A 9,620-nucleotide genomic window follows, 5' to 3' on the forward strand; every position below is an offset into this window, starting at 1 on the left:
CGAGTTTAAATATCAGCATTTGCCACGGAAGGCGAGTGGCAGCTACCGTAAACCTTCTCTTATCTCTGGCATCTTGTGGCAACTCCCGTTCAGCATGCGCAAATGCCACGTCAAGTTGTGGCATTTACTTGCCACGGCAAGTTGTGGCATCTCTGGCATATACTTGCCACAGATACCACGGAGTAGCGGCCTCTGTGGCAGATGCCGGAAGTACTTGCCACTGCCTGCAGATGCCACGAAATGCGCTTGCTGTCTCTCGAAGACAAGGAGACTCAAGGCCGAGGCACGGGCCGAGGAGGTGGAGTTGCAGCAATCTTTGACTCAAGTTTACTTATCAATACTAAACAAAAATTAAATTATACCTCCTTTGAAAGCCTCATTTTCAGTCTTACGCATCCGACCTGGAAAACTTTGCAGCCAATCTTATTTGTTACAGTGTACCGTGCACCAGGTCCTTATTCAGAATTCTTATCAGAATTCTCTGAGTTTTTATCAGCTTTGGTACTTAAAACAGATAAAGTAATTATCGTAGGTGACTTTAATATTCATGTTGACGATGATAAAAATAGCCTTACTGTTGCATTTAACTCTATATTAGATTCTGTTGGTTTCTGTCAGAGTGTAAATAAACCAACCCACTGCTATAATCACACTCTTGACCTTGTTCTGACTTATGGTATTGAAATTGAGCAACTATTAGTCGAACCGCATAATCCTGCTTTATCCGACCATTTCTTAGTAACTTTTGAAGTACTGTTACTAGACTACAAAGCATTAGCCAAAAGCTCCTGCAGCAGAAACCTATCTGTTAGTGCTATAGCCAAATTTAAGGAAGAGATTCCACCAATACTTAACTCGATAGCATGTCTGCATGTAGGGGAGGAAACTTATACAAAATGTACACCACCCCAAATTGATCATGTTGTTGATAGTGCTACAGATGCGCTGCGAATAAAATTAGACTCTGTTGCTCCTTTGAAAAAGAAGAAAATAAAACAACATAGATTAGCTCCATGGCATAATGCCGAAACCCGCAAAATAAAGCAAAAGTCGAGACAACTTGAAAGGATATGGCGTTCCACTAAACTTGAAGAATCTCGTTTAATTTGGCATATTACTCTCAATGAATATAAGAAAGCACTGCGTAAAGCGAGAGCAGCATACTACTCTTCATTAATAGATGAGAATAAGAATAATGCAAGATTTCTTTTCAGCACTGTAGCCAGGCTGACAGAGAGCCACAGCTCGACTGAGCCTTCTATTCCCATAGCACTCAGTAGTAATGATTTTATGTGCTTTTTTAACGATAAAATTGTTACTCTTAGAAACAAAATCAATGACCTCTTGCCTTTGACCAGTATAGTGTTATCAACAGCTCCCGGAAACGTAAGTTCTAATAATATTACACTAGATAGTAAACTAGAATGCTTTTCAGCCATAAACCTTGAACAATTAAATTCAATGATTCTCTCTTCTAAACCATCAACGTGTATCTTAGACCCGATTCCAACTAAGCTGTTAAAAGAAGTTTTTCCATTAATTAGCACTTCTTTATTAAATATTATGAATATGTCTTTATTATCAGGCTATGTTCCAAAATCATTCAAAGTAGCAGTGATAAAACCGCTTCTTAAAAAGCACAACCTCGATCCAGATGTTTTAGCCAACTATAGACCTATTTCTAATCTTCCGTTCCTCTCAAAAATTCTTGAGAAAGCAGTCGCAAAACAGCTGTGTGATTACTTAAGAAACTATGATTTATTTGAAGATTTTCAGTCTGGCTTTAGAACACAACATAGCACAGAGACAGCTCTGGTTAAAGTCACAAATGACATTCTAATAGCCTCTGACAAGGGACTTGTCTCTATTCTTGTCTTGCTCGATCTTAGTGCTGCATTTGATACTATCGACCATGATATCCTATTGCAAAGACTAGAGCACTTAGTTGGCATACAGGGAACTGCTTTAGGCTGGTTTAGGTCTTATCTATCTGAACGCTCTCAGTTTGTACGTGTCAACGATGAATCTTCCATGCAAACCAAAGTTAGCCATGGAGTGCCACAGGGCTCAGTGCTTGGACCTATTTTGTTCACCCTATATATGCTTCCGTTAGGCAATATTATAAGGAATCATTCTGTAAACTTTCATTGTTATGCGGATGATACTCAACTATATTTATCAATCAAGCCTGATGAAATTAATCATCTAAATAAAATTCAAGACTGCCTCAAGGACTTAAAAACGTGGATGACCTTAAATTTTTTGATGTTAAACACGACCAAAACTGAAGTTATTGTACTTGGCCCGAAGAATCTACGAAACAAATTATCTAAAGATATATTAACTATGGATGGCATTAATTTGGCCTCCAGTGAGACTGTAAGGAATCTTGGTGTTATATTTGATCAGGATTTATCCTTTAACACCCACATAAAATCAATTTCAAGGACCGCCTACTTCCATCTACGTAACATTGCAAAAATCAGGCATATCTTGCCTCAAAACGATGCAGAGAAACTAGTCCATGCATTTGTTACTTCAAGGCTGGATTATTGTAACTCCTTATTATCAGGGTGTACCAAGAAGTCAGTCAAGTCGCTTCAGCTGATTCAAAATGCTGCAGCTCGTGTACTAACCAGAGTTAGGAAAAGGGACCACATTACTCCTGTTCTGGCTGCCTTACACTGGCTCCCTATAGAACACAGGATAGAATTTAAAATTCTTCTTCTCGCCTACAAAGCCCTTAATGGGCAGGCGCCATCTTACCTTAAAGAACTCATTATACCCTATTGTCCTACTAGGGCATTGCGTTCCAAGAATGCAGGGTTGTTGGTTGTTCCTAGAGTCTCTAAAAGTACAATGGGAGCCAGAGCCTTTTCTTATCAAGCTCCACTTTTGTGGAATCAGCTTCCAGTTTGTGTTCGGACGGCAGACACCCTATCCGTTTTTAAGAGTGCGCTTAAGACCTTCCTTTTTGATAAAGCTTATAGTTAGGGCTGATTAGATTCAGCCCCTAGTTTTGCTGATATAGGCTTAGTTTGTCGGGGGACATCTTACTTCTTCCTTCTCTCTGTCTATACCTGTGTACTCTCATGTTCCGATTAACCCAGCTTCCCCAAATTTCTTTCTTTTTGGTGTCTATATACGCCGGGATCCGGGGTCATGGATGATCCTGCGGTCCTGTGTCATGGATTGCGAGTCCTGGATCTTGAGTCGTGGCTGCGGTCCTGGATCATAAGTCCTGGATGGATATCCTCGTGGATTCATCTTCTTATTATACACACATGCATTTCAAAACATTTGGACTACCTATGTTGCAAATGTATTATCTTTTCAATTTACACACGGCATCTATTGCACGTCTGTCCGTCCTGGGAGAGGGATCCCTCCTCTGTTGCTCTCCCTGAGGTTTCTCCCATTTTTCCCTTTAAACTGTGGGGTTTTCTCTGGAAGTTTTTCCTTGTACGATGTGAGGGTCTAAGGACAGAGGGTGTCGTATTGTCATACTGATATTCTGTACAAACTGTGAAGTCCACTGAGACAAATGTAACATTTGTGATATTGGGCTATATAAATAAACATTGATTGATTGATTGATTGAAGAAGATGGAAGAGAGGCTGCAGGTTATGGAAAGGAGAGAGACATGGGGAATGAATGTTGACAATGTTTTGTGATCATTTTAGCCTCTTCTACATGTCCAGATCATTAATAGTAACAATCAGCTGATTCACACACTTTCAAAAATAATGTATGCTGCAGCCCACTGACATGGTTTGAAATCAATATATTATCCAATGTGTGACCCTCCACAGGACTTAAAAAGCACCTAACTAGATCATGAAAATCCCCCAAATCTCGGGGGGTATCCCCCCAAACCCCCCTGACATGTTTGGACCTCGGTATTTAGGAAATCCTGTATACGGCCCTGACTACGCTCATAAAGAATGATAATAATAATAATAATGCGTCTTGAACTGGTTTCATAGTGTCTTTACGTTTCACAGACTGTTAGCTTGTTGTTGTAGGCTGGTAGCCTATTTTATTAAAGAGCATATCAAAATAAAGACTTTTGTTATGTCTTCCTTAATGCAATAGTAATTGGGGGTGCAAGTGGAGTCTCGCAGAGGCAAAACTGTGGCGCGCTTACACTGCAGGTGCGCCGCAGTCTGCGTAATCTGCCTGTAGGGAGGGGCGGGCCGGCCCTGCGAGTAAAGCAATGAGTTACTTTATGTTGAGAGTAACGAAGTAGTGTAACATATTACTTTTTTAAAAAGTAATATGTAATATATTACTTTTTTTTAGTAACGACCCCATCTCTGCCTTTAAGCTTTTCAAAAGGGATAATATTTTGCTTTTCATTGTCTTAACATTACATTAAAATACTGTTTACTGTTTTGTGATCTAACATATGTTACAAATTGTCAACAAATGATCAATTATGAAAATAATAGCATGTGCACTCTGCTCTGCATCAGCCAAACAGCTCGCTGCACCCGCACTGCGAGGGGGACCCAAGTTCCCAAAAACACGTGGGTTTGCTATCCTGGCTCCAAAATGGTGGAATGAGCTCCCCATTGACATCAGGACAGCAGAAATTTAAAGAGCAACTTCCAGATTAAAGACACCTGTGAATACATGTGTAGGAACATGATGAATACACTAGATTTTCAAAAAAATATACCGAAATATACACTATAGTGACATCTGGCGTCGTTTTTGTAAGAAATGTTCACTTCCGCATAAAAAAGCCTCGGCACGTGACCTCCCGCGTGTGACGTAACATGGGGGAAACAAGGGGGAGAGCGGCCGGTGTAACGTATGAATAAACATGGATCCCAATGCTAGTTTCGACACAGAAGACACAGAAGAAGTTTAACACGAATATTCGAATGCATATGATGGACCACAACCTTATAATTATGAGCCTGCTAGGCGTCCAAGAGAACAGGAGCAGCCAAGGATTAGAAGAAATAACGGCCATCGGAGAGAAATTGAGCTGTGGTGTGAGGAGAACCAGTGGAGAACTGGGCAGCTATCTTGGTGAGTGACCGGCGTTAGCTACAGAATGTTAGCTAACGTCACATCACAAAATTGTAAAGTTAGCTATCATATATCAGGCTATAACTAAAGTAGCATTGATAATATAGTAACGTTACTGGCAGGACTGTTAATATTGATCCATAACAGAAACTAATGCGCAAGTATCAGCCGTATCTCGCGTTACCTAATGCAACTCCACACTATATATCTTATAGTACCGTGTACCGGAGGGGAGAGAGAGAGAGAGCAGCGAAGGGGGGGGGGGGGGGGGAGAGATGTAATACGGTTTCCTGATAAAGCTGTGGAGAGTATGTGCTGCAGGGAGGTGGATGCACAACGCACCCAGGAACGAACACTAGCTCCGGTCCTTTTTACTGTGGACTTGATGTCCTGACAGGCTGGTATTTGTGCAACCTGCACAAACACAATACTGCACCATGATTACAAATTGTGAAATACAATGTAAAACTACCGAAAAATACCAGCTCACTAAAACACAACCGCTCAACTCAACGCAACTTCTAACTATACCTGCGGTCAGAGAGCGGAGATGTTTACCCTTTGTGATGTAATATGACGCGTTTGACGTATGACCTTAAAAAAAAGCGGTTTTTAAGAGCAGAGCTCAAAATTTCTCCTTTCCCTCTGAATTCCTGCCCTTATGTCTCGTAAAACATATCAAATCCTACATTCACTTTTTTAATTGTAATTTTCAAGCAAGTTTAAGCATAAATGTAGAAAAAAAAAAAACCTGCAAGATGCTCTTTAAGCTTACACATCTTCCGGCTCAGACTGAAAACTCATCTCTTTCGACTCCAGTTCGAGTGATAGAATTATTAACAAAGCACTTATATACTAATAAAGGACTGGCTTATCTAAAGCCAGTTGAATAGCACTTGAAATGTTTTAGCTCTATGAAGCCTGCATGTAAGTACATCAGGTTTTACAATAAGAGCGTTCGACCAACATATAAGTATATGTTGGTCGAACGCACTTATTGTAAGTCGCTTTGGATAAAAGCGTCAGCTAAGTGCAATGTAATGTAATGTAATGTAATGTAATATATTCTTTAGCGTACATTCAAAAAAGGTGTGAGATAATATCCATGAAAGCAGATGTGTGTTGTCTCACTCCAGGTTTTTAGAGCTCATTTAACCAGGCAGCCTCCTCTGCTGGTTGTAAGACATATTGGAGAGGGGGACACCAGCGAGACTTATAAACTGATGAAGAAGGTTTTTCCATAATCCGCTGCAAAATACAGGACACTGAACAAACTGTTATCATAATGGATACTCCATTTCTCTAATTGTTTCATTTTACCCAGATTCCATAGGTTTTTTCCTTTCAATAACCTTAAACAATTTGTATACACTCTACCCCATTACAAAAACATTTCATTTAAATAACTGCAATCACTTTTCTCACTTTCATAATGTGTACTATTCAAAGCTTTTATTGTTTTAACTAGAGGCTAGGTATATTATAGTATTCTCATTTATTCTGTTCATTTTATATTGTGTATCTGTAGAGTGTAGAGTATCTGTGTTTTTACTGTTGATTTGTATATATAAACTCATTATGTTTCTATTTGAATTGTTTCTATTTATGTGCAATGCCATGTTAACATGCTGCTTTGAATTTTTTTCTTCTAATTTTGGGATTATGAATACATTTAATCTAATCTCATGTTATCTAATCTAATCGAATCTCTCCCTGGCCTTACTGTTATTGTCCTGCTGTTTACTGTTTGACATTATTGCTTTATTAATACAAAAACTTGGAAAGTGGACGGAAAGCAGAAGGTATTTTTTTATTTAGCCTTTATTGATACAGGTAAAATCTCATTGAGACAAGAGAGGTTTCTCAATACTCAAATTTCCCCTCCTCGACTCCTCTCCTCGAGACTTGGTGCCGCCCACAGGAGATGTGAGCGGAGGACTGAGGAGGGGAACCGAGGAGAGGAGTGGAAGCAGCAGGTGGTTAGAGAAATGAGAACTCCTCTCCTCTGAGCGGTCATTTTAAAGACACGTCCATTAATGATGACAGGAGGCACAGCAGCACTCTGATGGACAGATGTGTTCATGCAGGGATGCCAACTTTGGGTACCTGGCTGGAGTGAGATTTGGATATCATGGGTTTAATTTCACATATGCGCACTAAATGACTGCTATCGTGTCAGTAGCGGGACCTTAGCATATATATAGGATATATATAACAATATATACAAATACACAATATTGGACACAGACTATAAAGGGCACAAAGTTTCATTCACTAATGAAAGTCAAACACATGTTTGTTTCCACTGTTTTATTGTGTGCCTGTGTGCAGTTATTTGACTTATCGTACGATAAATAAAAATGAACTCGATAACTTTTCTGACCTCGATAAATTGCCATTTACATGAGGATGTTGTTGAGCAGTTTGAAAGGATGTACTTGAATTATTATTATATATTATCATTATGTCAGTGGTCTAAAATGGTCATACAACGGTGCCGACAATATTATCGTTTATAGCACTAATTTCCGGGAAAATGTATCCAACAAAATTAATTCCCGTGAGAGGCCTATACATGAAACACACACACACAAACACATCTACAGACTTACTCCAAACTGCCAAATATATTAATTAACACACTCTCACTCTCATATACTCTTTGACTCTATTTTGGCCTAGTAGAACAATAAGCAGCAGACTTTTACTTTTTTATCATTTCTACTGGATCTTAGATCTGCGCATGCACAGTACGGGTCGGGGATTGGCCAACCGGCCTCTCTGCTCTGCTGTCTGTTAACGTTGTTAAGAGTGGTGGTGGCGGATCGACAGCTTGAGCAGCTGTCAACTCAACATTGTAAATAACCAACCAAAAACGATCGCCGGTTGATCTTGTTTTTGGCGTGAGAATAGTTTGGGCAGCGTGAGAGCGTGAGATTGAGAGTGAAAGCGTGTGTCACACGCTTTCAGATGATGCGTGAGACTTGGCAACCACATGACGACTTATGTATATCTACTTTTAATTAATTGACAGTGCAGTATAATGAGACAATAACAGGCTACAGATGCGGGGACACACACACACACACACACACACACACACACACACACACACACACACACACACACACACACACACACACACACACACACACACACACACACACACACACACACACACACACACACACACACACACACACACACACACACACACACACACACACACACACACACACACACACACAATACATATATTTATATAAATATATACAATTTCAGAATCAAACAAGTATGAGTGCACTCTCATAATAACGTAACACAATCAGAGACTGGATATATCCCCCCCCTCCTCTCTCTGGTCGGTGAAATGGGGAATTGAATTTACGGGTCAAAAGTTGTACAAGTAGGCTATTCAAAGTAAGCATATGATACCAAACCAACTGAGACCCGTCTGTCCGCCGCATCTACGCACTGTACAACACACACCTACACACTGTACCATACACACACCTACACACCACACACACCCAGGGGCGGATCTAGAAAAATATTCATGGGGTGGCAAGAGGGTGGCAGGAGATTTTGAGGGGTGGCATCCCCTGGCAGAAGTATATGCTGATTTAATCGCAGTCATGTCAATTAATGTTAACTTGGAAAGCCACAATATTTATATTTTAACTCAATAACATTTGGTGACATTATTGTGGCACATCAATAAAGCCTTAAGTATAAATATATAAGGTGGCAGACTTAATTTAATGAATTTTAACTGAACAATAACTGAATGAGTTTGTCTCACTCTTAGACCAGCATGGGTACCAAACCTATGCAGACTGCTGCAATAAGTATATTAATTAACGGTCTTGTCGATTTTTGTCTAAATTAGTATGATACTATTAACAATCATATTATTCCTATCAGCTTTCAATCACTGTTATGATTCACATATTCAGTGTTATTATTAAATAAACTATATTTTTTGGAGGAGTTAATGATGAATGTTCCTCAAGATGCTTGCTCACCCTCCTTCAAAATTTGAAAGACAAGTAATTACCATCATATATCAAAAGAATCAAAGGAACAGTTCAGCGCCCACAAAGAAAAACAAATATTTACACACGTAAGGTCATCATCTTAACAGTTTATTCTGCTCATCGAGTCATCTGTGAGCAGAGCATCAAGTTGGCATGCCTATAACAGCTGAATGTGGCGATTACCATCTTGTTCAGCAAAACGCCTCACAAACTTATTAAGATTTAAAGCTATGGTGCATTTTGATTCAATGCTGAGTACAGCCTGAAGAACATATCGAAGATTAAAAAACGAATGTCACAACAGGACTTAGAAAAGCTTTTCCATGCTTTTATCTTTAGTAGACTGGACTACTGCAATAGTGTATTCACAGGGCTGACAAAAAAATCCATCAGAAAGCTGCAGCTGATTCAGAACGCAGCTGCACGTATCCTCACTAATATATTAATATACAGTCTATGGTCCTCACTAACGAGTGGATCACATTAGTCCGGTCCTTCCAGTCGGGCAAAGAATTGATTTTAAAGTACTATTGCTAGTTTTT

The sequence above is a fragment of the Notothenia rossii genome (assembly GCF_949606895.1).
Source record: "Notothenia rossii genome assembly, chromosome: 5".
Taxonomy (NCBI): Eukaryota; Metazoa; Chordata; class Actinopteri; order Perciformes; family Nototheniidae; genus Notothenia; species Notothenia rossii.